The sequence below is a fragment of the Callithrix jacchus genome, chromosome 13 (assembly GCF_049354715.1).
Source record: "Callithrix jacchus isolate 240 chromosome 13, calJac240_pri, whole genome shotgun sequence".
Classification (NCBI taxonomy): Eukaryota; Metazoa; Chordata; class Mammalia; order Primates; family Cebidae; genus Callithrix; species Callithrix jacchus.
In genome coordinates this window covers 41,820,862-41,830,946 of record NC_133514.1, presented here as the reverse complement: position 1 = coordinate 41,830,946, position 10,085 = coordinate 41,820,862, and the positions used below count along the sequence as shown (strand labels likewise).

At 45.6% G+C, this 10,085-nt stretch overlaps 1 protein-coding gene across 12 annotated transcripts in view; it reads left to right on the top strand.

The window, feature by feature from the left end:
- Positions 1–10,004, top strand: part of LOC128929440 (putative UPF0607 protein ENSP00000332738) — a 41,264-nt gene extending 31,260 nt beyond the window's left edge. For 4 of the 12 annotated variants that reach the window (XM_078347541.1, XM_078347542.1, XM_078347540.1 and 1 more), the window contains 3 exons: positions 5,174–5,735; positions 6,397–6,778; positions 7,959–10,004. The gene's annotated coding sequence lies outside the window, so the exon portion shown is untranslated. The remainder of the gene's footprint in view (positions 1–5,173; positions 5,736–6,396; positions 6,779–7,958) is intronic. The other 8 variants (XM_078347543.1, XM_078347538.1, XM_078347539.1 and 5 more) reach the window with 8 other exon arrangements.
- Positions 10,005–10,085: the final 81 nt, after the last annotated feature.

The following is a 10,085-nucleotide window of genomic DNA, read 5'->3' as shown; positions in this document are numbered from 1 at the left end:
CTCTCCTCTCTTTCACCTGCACCCGGACTTGTTTGGCGACGGTCCGGGAGCCCGAGGCCGAGGTGTGCCCGTGGGCGGGGCTGGGGGGCGGCGAGGAGGCGGCTTCCTGTTCTCACCCCTGGCAGCTCGCCTCAGCCTCTGACGGAGCTGTCCCGCTGGAGGGAAGACTTGGGGAGAGGGCGGAACCGGAGGCACCGGTGTTAAGCCCTTTAACCAGTGACTTCATTTCTTCCCTCCACCAACAGCTGAGTGGGTTCTTGGACCTCACTAGAGCCATTTTGTGGGAAACTCCACAGACCTGGGTCGTGTGACTTGAACAAGGTCACACAGCTAGTGTGTGGCGCTCACCTGAGCCTGGGACCGAGATTTGTCTTACTCTAAAGCCGGTCTTCCCTTCCTGACCTGTACGGAACTCCAGTCCGTACATAGGGGCAGAACCACAGGCGGGCACTTCTTCATGGCCTGCCTGTCCGCTACTGACTGCATGGATGTTTCTTTTTGTCTTGCCTTTCATCTGCTTTAAACTCTTGGATACAGAGATTGTCATACTTTTTTTTTTTTTTTTTTAAGACGGTCTTCTGTCGCCCAGGCTGGAGTGCAGTGGTGCGATCTTGGCTCACTGCAACCTCTGCCTCCCAAGTTCAAGCAATTTTCCTGCCACAGCTTCCCAAGTAGCCGGGGTTACAGGCACGCTCAAGCACGCCTAGCTAATTTTTGTATTTTTAGGAGAGACAGGGTATCATCATGTTGGCCAGGCTGATCTCAACCTCCTGACCCCAGGTGATCATCTGCCTTGGCCTCCCAAAGTGGTAGGATTACAGGCGTGAGCTACCGCACTGAGCCCTTGATCCGTCTGTTCTTGAAGCAGTTGTCTTCCAGGGCCTGTTCCTTGTTACACATACCTGTTCCTCTGGATGATGTAGTACCAGTGAGCAACAGCAGGGCAGTGATTGGATCAGCCGACACCTGGTCCATGGAAGGCAGCTCAGCTTACCTGGTGCCTAATGGCTAGATGTTCAACTTCTACAAAAGCCCAGTGGCAAGGCGAGAGCTGTTTCTCAAAAAAAAAAAAAAAAAAAAAAAAAAAAATGCTGGCCGGGTGCAGTGGCTCAGCACTTTGGGAAGCTGAGGCAGGTGGATCAGGAGGGCAAGAGGTCGAGACCATCCTGGGCAACATGATGAACCCGCTCTCTACTAAAAATACAAAAATTAGCTGGGCATGGTGTTATGCACCTGGAGTCCCAGCTACTTGGGAGGCTGAGGCAGGAGAATTGCTTGTACCCAGGAGGCGGAGGTTGATGGCGCCATTGCACTCCAGCCTGGGTAACAAAAGCAAAACTCCCTCTCAAAAAAAAAAAAAAAAAAAAAAGAGCTGACCTGATTTAAGAAGCTAAGGCATTTCCTGTAAGCTTCCACATTACGTGGTACTGGAGTTCCACAGTGTGTCCTGATCTACCCCAGATGCACTGATGAAGCAAGGCTGGGGGTGGAGGTCGCTGGCAGCACATACCTGGTCTTTGTCCAGGCTTAGGTAGAGACACCAAACACAGCATGGTTTCAGCACACAAGGCTCTTCATGACCTGGCGCTGTCTGCCTCTAGACATTCGCCTCCTGCCCTCTGTCACATTCACCCTTCCTCTAACCATACAGAACTACTTGAGTACCTAAAAATGGATTGTAGAGGATCATTGAAATTCCTCGAGGAAAAAATTGTTTTAAAGTAGTCTGCCCTTTTTCCTTCCCTGGTCGTCTCAGGATTGACCACCATCATGAATGACCCAGGAACTATCCACATTAGAAAGTTCATGACTAACCGACTGCTTCAGAGGAAATAAATGGTCATTGATGTCATTCACCCAGGAAGGCAACAGTACCTAAGACAGATATTCAGGGCTGGGTGTGGTGGCTCATGCCTATAATCCCAGTACTTTAGGAGGCTGAGGTGGCTGGATCACTTGAGATCAGGAATTCGAGACCAGCTTGACCAACATGGTGAAACCCCGTCTCTACTAAAGATACAAAAATTACCCGGGTGTCTTGGCAGGCACCCATAATTCCAGCTGCTTTGGAGACTGAGGCATGAGAATCACTTGGACCTGGGAGGTGGTGGTTTCAGTGAGCCAAGATCGTACCATTGCACTCTGGCCTGGGCAACAGAGTAAGACCCTGTCTCAAACATATACACACATACGTACACCCCTATACACACTCACGTTAATAAATAAAACATTGCTAGTACCTTTAATGTTCTTCCTCCAGCCACATTTCCCTCATTTTCCCTTCCCCAACTTTCAGGTAATCATTATCCTGTGTTGATAATTTCTTGCTTTTCTTTAGTTTTCCATCTTAGTTTCTATTCCTAAATAATAGGTAGTTTATTTCTTTAAAATAACAAGTAAAAACCTAGTTCTGTAGAGAAGGGGCTACTGTTATGTGAGGGTCAGTGAATAAATCTAAGGCCCTACACCATAGTTCAAAAAAAGCCAAACCAGAATAGCCTTATCTACCAGATATGGGGTTAGAAAGGGGAGTTTGATTAACAACGTAAATCAGGTGATGGAGGCTCCATTTGGAGAAGAGTGACCTCTGCTTTTCTCTGTGCAGCCAGCTAGGGTCAAGGCCAGAGACCATGTACAGCCCAGAAAACTGTCCTTTTTAAGGCAAACAAGGAGAGTTGAGGAACTTGGCCCATGCAATGTGAAGAACCCTCTTTAATCTTCAGGTACCTGTGTCTTCCACTGTGTCACATGAGATCACAAAGACAGAATTGATACCTATTAGGCCGGGCATGGTGGCTCATACCTATAATCCCAGCTACTTGGGAGGCTCAGGCAGGAGAATCACCTGAGCCTGGATTGTGGAGGTTTCATTGAGCCCCGATCGTGCCACTGCACTTTAGCCTAGATGACAGAGTGAGACTCCATCTCAAAAAAAAAAAAACATAATACCTAGTTATCTCTTGTCAATTTGTTGTACAAGTTTTGTATTTATTTATTTATTTTTAAATAAGAGGGTAAACTCTTCAAAGTTGGACTCAGACTTTTTTTTTTTTTGAGATGGAGTCTTGCTTTGTTGCCCAGACTGGAGTGCAGTGGCACAATCTCGGCTTACTGCAACCTCCGCCTCCTGGGTTCAAGTGATTCTCCTGCCTCAGCCTCCCAAGTAGCTGGAACTACAGGGGCATGCCACCATGCCTGGCTAATTTTTTGTATTTTTAGTAGAGACAGGGTTTCGCTGTGTTAGCCAGAATGGTCTCAAATGCCTGACCTCAAGTGATCTGCCCGCCTTGGCCTCCCAAAGTGCTGAGATTATAGGCATGAATCACCATGCCTGGCCAGACTCAGACTTTTTAAGGCCTTGCCCTGTCACTTAGACTGGACTGCAGTGGTGTGATCGTAGCTCACTACAGCTCACCCCTGGGCTCGGGATTCTCCTGCCACAGCCTCTGGAGTAGCTGCACAGATGTACACCACCACACCTAGCTAATTTTCAAAGTTTTACAGAGACAGGGTCTTGCTATATTTCCCCGGCTGGTCTCAAACTCCTGGACTCAAGCAGTCCCTCCCACCTCAGCCTCACTAAGTGCAGGGAATACAGATGTGAGCCACCACACCTGGCCCCCATAGACTTATATTATAAAACCTTTCTATGTTGAAATGACTTCAACATGTGGGAAAGTTACAAGAATAATTTAGAGAATTTTTTGTGTATCTTTTATCTAGAGTTTTTTTTAAGTTTGTCTATTTGTCATAATTCTCTCTCTCTGTATACATACATATATATGTGTATGTATATTATATTCAGTTACATGTTTTATATTTCATGCACATATATACACATTTTGTGTAGGTGTATATTAATGTATAATAATTTGATGTAAACATATATATATTCCTTTTGTGTTGATTTTTACTCTCTCTGTGGTAGAGTAATTTGCACACATCATGCCTCTCACTTTAGAGTTTCTTCCTTATAACAAAGATATTGGTGAGGCACAATGTCTTACTCCTACAATCCCAACATTTTGGAGGCTGACGCAGGAGGATTGCTTGGGGCTTGGAGTTCAAGACAGCCTGGGCAACATAGCAGACCTCATCCCTACAAAAAAATAAAAAATAAAAATTAGCCAGGCGTGGTGGTGCACACCTACCTTCCCTAGCTACCTGGGAGGCTGAGATGGGAGGATCACTTGTTCCCAGGAGGTTGAATGATCTCCAGTGAGCACTGAACCAGGATCAAGCCACTGAACTCCAGCCTGGGTTAACAGAGTGAAACCCTGACTTAAAAAAAGAAAAAAAAAACCACAAAGGTATTTTCTTACCTAACCATAGTACAGTTATGAAGTTCAGGAAACTTAACATTAACACAATACTTCTTCTTCTGAGACAGCGTCTCACTCTGTTGCCCAGGCTGGAGTGCATTGGTGCAATCTCAGCTCACTGCAACCCCCACCTCCCGGATTCAAGCGATTCTCCTGCCTCAGCCTCCTGGGTAGCTGGGACTACAGGTGTGTACTACCACACCTGACTAGTTTTTGTATTTTTTTGAGACAGAGTTTCACTCTTATCACCCAGCCTGAAGTGCAATGGTACGATCTCGGCTCACCACAACCTCTGCCTCCTGGGTTCAAGCAATTCTCCTGCCTCAGCCTCCTGAGTAGCTGGGACTACAGGCATGTGCAACCATACCCAGCTAATTTTTGTATTTTTAGTAGAGACAGGGTTTCACCATGTCGACCAGGATGGTCTCCATCTCTTGACCTCGTGATCCACCCACCTCAGCCTTCCAAAGTGCTAGGATTATAGACATGAGCCACTGTGCCCTGCCAGTTTTTGTATTTTTTAATAGAGACGGAGTGTCAGTACATTGGCCAGGATGATCTCAATCTCTTGACCTCGTGATCCATTTGCCTCGGCCTGGTATGAGCCACCTTGCCCAGCAATACTTTAATCTTGTCTATAATCCACATTCTAATTTTGCTAATCGTCCCAAATATATCCTTTAAGACAATTTTCTCTCCAAGATCTAGTCCAGGATCACATGTGGCATGTCCCTAATCTGGCAAATTTCCCCAACTGTTGTTTGTCCTTCAGGATACTGGTGATTTTGAAGAATACAGACCATTTATGTTTCAGAAAAGTTTGCAATTTCTTTTCTGTTTCCTCACGTTAGATTCTAGTTATTCATTCCCAGACAGAATACTACAAAAGTGATATTACATCTTTCTTCGGGAATTATTTCTGGAGGTATGTGACTTCAACCTGCCCCTTATTGAAGTTATTTTTTTAAAAAACAACTTTCTGAGTTATAAGTCATATGCCATAACATTTACTCATTTAAAACCTACAACTCAATGCTTTTTGCTCCTCTTGTCTTTCTTTTCCTGCTAGTGTATGAATTTTGCATTTAAGGCTAGAATTAACCAATTCTCAATATGTATAAATACATTTTCTTTATATTAATCTGAGAGACCAGTCAAATGCAAGTAAGTAGGCTTGTCTAACCAACGAGTCAGATCCAACTAGATGTATTCAAAAGTCTGGACTTGAGTTATTTTCACCAATTCTGTTTCCAGTATTCTTGAGTTTTCTAAATCGTGGTTAAGATCAGTCATCCCAAGCATAACCTAGAAGTGTGCTATGAAGTATGACAAAGTTTGATTGCAACAGACTGACTCAGAAGAAACATGGCCCCTCTCCAAGGACCAGTTCAGCACCTTGTGGGTAGATTTCAGGTGTGTTCAAGAGCCCTTTGTCCAAAAATAGCTCTCTGTGTCTATCAGCATGTCCCCAAATATTTACATGTCCCACACTATTCTGATTTGGGACAAATCCTTGGAGCTTTGTTTTCTGGAAGGAGTGAGTGTTGCATTTGGGTTTGCCTAGTCCCTGCATGAGGAGGAAGGAGGAGGAGGGTGAGAAATGGATGGAGCCAGGAAGCAGGAAGGGGCCTGGGCAGGGGAGGGCTCCCAGGAGGCAGAGGTGAGGTGATGCCTGGGCCTGGAATAGGCACTTGGAGAGCACAGCTAGTGAGAGGAGGTTCTTTGTGTCTGGACAGGCAAAATGCCTGAGGTCGAAGTTGTCCACCTTCACTAAAGGAGGTTACTTGTTTTTACTTGTGTTTAGCTTTGAATAGACCACTTCTCATTTCTTAAACAGAAAGATGGATTGACAGATATTTGATATGTTTTATTCTATAAAATATGTCTATCCTGCAAGCTATTTAGTTCCAACACCACCACGTGGAATTAGAGAGCCGTGAGACTTCAGAATGGCCAGCCCCCATGTACCCAGGGTTCAAAGCAGCACCTCACAAGGAACCCACTCATTCATGCTTAGACCCCAGAAGGAAACAGTGAATTTGGTCTTTCCCTTTGTTAACCCATTCTTACCCAGGAAGGCCCCACTTGTGCAACAAAGCTTCAGTTCCCAATGAGAAGATTGCCTCTGCAAGGTTTTTTTGGTTGTCCGATTTAAATAAACCGAGAAGATAGAATCACATGGACGCTGAAGTCATCTGCAAAGGTAGCCTTGCCTTTTTCAAATCACACACATCAAACTCTGATGGCTTTTTTCACTCTCACGCCACGAAGCATGGGGTTCATGCAGCCGGCTGTGTTCATATCATCACTAGAACCGCGTCTGTGATTTTCCAGAGCATCATCCGTGGGCACTTTGGCCTGAGTTGCTTGAAGTCCAGCATGTTTTCGACCTCCCTGCATGAGGCCCTCACAGGAAGTCTTATGGCAGGTCCCCATTTGCATTACACGTGATGAAGGTGGGTGGTCTTCACTCTGCGGTGGCCGGCTGTGACTCACTCCCACACATGTGAGTGGGGTGGGGCCTGGGAGTGGCCACTGTGCTGTCCATGTTGGCTTCTCTTCTCAGCAGCCCTTCCAGCGGCTGTGGGTGTGATGGGGGTGCCTGCCTGCGGAAAAGTGTCCTCAGCTAGTCCTTCCTGAGCCACCAAAAAGGGACCCGGTAATGTGGGAGACGGAAAAGCTTGGCTGTCAGGCAGTTCTCTTTTCTAAAGAGCGACTTTGGAAGGACACAATTCGCCCTGTGCTTGGGCATCTCTAGTATTTTGCGGAGTCCCCATGTTCAGGAGATGGTTCATCTGGTTCCCTCACAAGGAAAGCTGTTCCTGGGTTCTCACAAGGATACATCCATCAAGGAAAACATGTCACTGTCCTTAAACACTCTGGTCACCTGCACCCAGGTTGGGGCTGATTCTTCCAGTGGCCGTCAGCTGGTCGGCCCCCAGTCCAGGGCAGGCCCCGCAGGCAGGCTGGGAGAAGCAATTAGCTTGGAATGAGTGTGGCTCAGGGCTTCCCTTCCTTGCCTGTCTGGGGGAAAAATCACAAATGTGCTGCTAAGGTTGGCGTTAGAAACTAAAAATAAGGAGTGGCATGCTTTTTCCATCTAACCTTCCCTACAAGTTCTGCAGATTCTTTGGACACTTGCCTGTTAAGCAGTCCTTGGTCTGATGTTGGCTCTTTCTGTGCTCACATGGTTTTTTTTAAAAGCAGTGAGCATGAATATCTTCTTATAACCTTTTAGTTGTAGAAGAGTGTCAGCACTTTTCTGACATCTCAACTCATTACAGTACACCCGAGTGTGGGATGTAATTCTGTGTGTGCACATATGTATGTACGGACGGATAGATTATTTCTCTACATGTACACAAATCTGCAAGATTTCTTGAGACAGGTTGAAGTGTGTTACTGAACAGGATCTGGACGTTGGCGCGGTTCTGTTTTTGAGCTCTTGGCATGGGATCAAAAGATAGAATTTGTTAATAAGATGACTTGGGCGTGTCTCTCCAGTTCTCAGAGCTTTGGTGTCCTCTTCTCAAAAGTGGGCATCATATATCTCACAGGATTGTCTTTCTGATTGAAAACGACATAGAAAACTAAGAATACTAGACTTAAGGCTAACGCTTTCTCTTTCTCTTTTAGCCTCTGAAGAGCTGATCATTCAGGATGGGAAACCATGCAGGCAAATGAGAATTAAACACCGAGAAGACCAATACGCTAAGACATGAGCTGATCCTAAAAATTCGCATGTCGTTTTGTTATTAAACACAAATTTCCTTGGTGAGTCAGAGGCTAAGGGCATGGGCTCTTGCTGCTGCCCTCTTCCCTGACAGCTGGGTGGAAGCCTGGTCCTTGTTAATAGGATTCATTGTTACTAATTTATTGAGGAAGATTGTGTGGCTATAGGTAGGTCCTGACCTTGCAAAGAAATAAAGGAATGAAGAAAGGGAAGGAGTTAGGAAGGAGAAAGAAAGGGAGGACAAAAGACAGATAAGGAGAAAGAGGGAAACAAGGAGGAAAGGCAGACGAAGCAGGTTGTGCTCTGGGTCCATGCTGTGTGATTGGTTCTAGAAGGCTTAGGAGGTTCTCAGAGAGGAAAGAGACTGTAAAAATCCCTTTGTTCTCATGCAAAAATACTTTTGATTTTTTAACATTTTTCTTTTTTAGATAAAGATATTTCCAAACTGCATTCTATCTAATTAGCTGCTGGTTTGAAAGAGCATAGACATTTATACCAGTTCATGAACGGTGAAACACATCAGATTTTCTTTTAGCTCAAAAACCTAACTTCATCTACTAAGGTCCCACTCCTTTCTTCTCATGGAGTGTGCCTCTGACTCCTCTTCACCATGGAGTGTGCCTCTGACTTTTCCCTCTGGTCTGGTTCTGGAAGAACTCACTCTGAATCCCAGAGGTCTGGACAAAGGATAGGAGATACTCAGGCTGTTCCCTTGGACCTCCCCTAAATCCGTAACTTGCTTTCTCCTGAGTGCAGTTGCTTGGCTCCTCACCGGCTGTCCTTCCTCTGGGGTCATGCTCTGGCCTGACTGCACATTGGAATCTCCCAGAGAGTTTTCAGATCTGCTAGAGTCTGCCCACCTTAGATCCTGATGCAGGCGTGGGCATTTTCCAAAGCTCTCCAGGCCTGAAAGCCAAAGTTCCAGGTTCCTCCCGTTCCCGTGTGTCTTGTATTTTGGCTGCCAGGATTTCCCTCTATCGGTTGGATCGTCACCCTCCTGCTCCCAGAACTTCCAGGAAGTCCTTAGCGCAGACTACATTCCAAGGTTCTCAGCCTCTGGCTCCAGCCCTTCTTCACCCTCACTGTGACTGGCCCTTCCAGTGGCAGCTCCTGCATAGCCCATTGCTAACCCTTACCATAAAACATTTGGAAAATACAGTTCATCAAACAGGAAACTGCAAATTAAAAATCATTCAAATCCTTCTGGCTACTTAGAATTCATCTCTTTGTATTTCTAGCATGGCATTCACCATTGTCCGCCTTATTTGAAGGCACTGGCTTCTTTTGACTGATTTGGATTCTCTGCATTGCCATCGATTCCTCTGTAGTGTCCTGAGTCAGGGTTCTGGACCCTTTTCCCACTGAGATGCTCAGGACAGATGATCCAAGGATGTTGACAAGGACACAGATGCTGAGGGGTCCTCGCCGTCTGTCTTTCTGCCCACCCTTCTCTCTAGACCAGGCTTATTCTGATGATAAGGAACAAGCCTGCCATTGTGCACAAAAGTAAACCCACCCTAATTTGTATGGGGGGCTCTTGGTCCATGCTGTGTGGTTGGTCCTAAAGGTATCAGGAAGTTCTCGGAGAGGAAAGAGAAGATACAATTCCTTTGCTCTGATGCAAAAATACTTTTCATTTTTCAACATTTTTTATATTTTAAACATGTATAATTTTCCCTCGAGGGAAATTATTTCATTTCCTTGTTACTTTAATTCAACATAAAATTATGCATGCTCCAACCTGAGGGAGATGGTGGTGTATTAGAATGTCTGGCTGCTGAAGATGGGCTAGCGTTAGGGTCAGGGTAACCCCCGTCTTACACCCAGAATGCTTTAGAAATGTCCATGGAATTGAACTGAATTGAATGTCAGTCTTCCAACCTCTTACCGTGGTCCGTACTGCGTTTTTATTTAATAATAATAATAAACTTGGAAGAAACGGGACCTTCTCTGATTTGTACTTGGACTCAGTCTCTGTATCAGCCACATGGGTAATTTTCCATGATTTGCTTTCAAATCGTCTGTGAAAG